This window comes from Poeciliopsis prolifica, unplaced genomic scaffold (assembly GCF_027474105.1).
Source record: "Poeciliopsis prolifica strain line A6 unplaced genomic scaffold, Auburn_PproV2 SCAFFOLD117, whole genome shotgun sequence".
Classification (NCBI taxonomy): domain Eukaryota; kingdom Metazoa; phylum Chordata; class Actinopteri; order Cyprinodontiformes; family Poeciliidae; genus Poeciliopsis; species Poeciliopsis prolifica.
The window spans coordinates 676,923-678,047 of record NW_026562492.1 but is presented as its reverse complement, the minus strand read 5'-3'; positions in this window follow the sequence as shown (position 1 = coordinate 678,047).

The following is a 1,125-nucleotide window of genomic DNA, read 5'->3' as shown; positions in this document are numbered from 1 at the left end:
TTAAGGATAATTTTTTTTTTGAAAAGATGAGTGTACCACTTTATTTCATACTTAGTTTTGTTCATTCCAAACCTGTGTCAAATTGGGTTTGTGGCCTGTGCCCCCTTCTAAGCACGATCATCGATTACCAGGTTCTTTGATCAGGCCCACCAGTGTGCCTATCAGATAATGGCTGTCACGAAAATGTTGCATTGTTGGCGTACAGCATCTCCAAGAGGTTGGAGGAAGCTGCCTTGCCAGAGGAGATTAAAAGCTTTCTCTGCAAAGCGGTTGACACCATACTCAACCTGTGCGCCATCTCAGCGATTTGTTCCTCACGAATCGCTGCCTGGGCCACTCTAATCCAGAGGACCACCTGATGCCCTCTTTGGTGCCAACATCCAGTCCCTCAAAGTCTAGAAGAGCCAGGAGGTTTTGGAATCTGTCCTCCGCCTGGTAGGGCTACAGCCTGGCACCTGCATCTCCGGCCATTGGAGGGACCGATGTGGCTGCCCTCAACACCAGAGACACTCCACAGCTGCAGCAGCCTCTTCCTGCTCCGCTATTCCGCCATCTTCCTCCATCTCTCTGCAGTTCTCGGTGTGACACAGTGTCTTCCCTGCAAACATCAACCTGAGCCATCCTGGAACGGCCAGCCACTGCGACCACAGAAGCAGACAAGCTAGGAAATGACTAGCTGCAGGTTCCAGGTATTTCAGATCAGGCGATTTCTCTCAGCAGCTTTCTCGCACACATTCCCTACATTGTTTAGAGGCCTCCTGCAGTCAGAGCAGGAGGCCTCTCCGACTGCAGGTAATAAAATACTCGTTTCCATCTGTATACCAGCTGTTAAAGTAATTTACAATAAAGTGTACGTTTCTATTATTATTCTAGGCCTCCTGCAGTCGGAGGCCTCTAAACAGCAGTTTAGGAGGCACTGCAGCTCAGCGGTTTCTACGCAGAATGTTTCTGTCTCAGTATATAAGTCTGTCTCTTTTGAGCAGTCTGAATCCAGGAGCGCGATCTGTGAAAAGTCAAGGCCTACTGAGATTCCGATTGCTGCTTTGCAGTTATCCCACCTTGTGAGTGGCGAACACTTGTCATCTTCATATCTGGTGGCCGGTTCAGAGCAAACAGCGGGGAAGA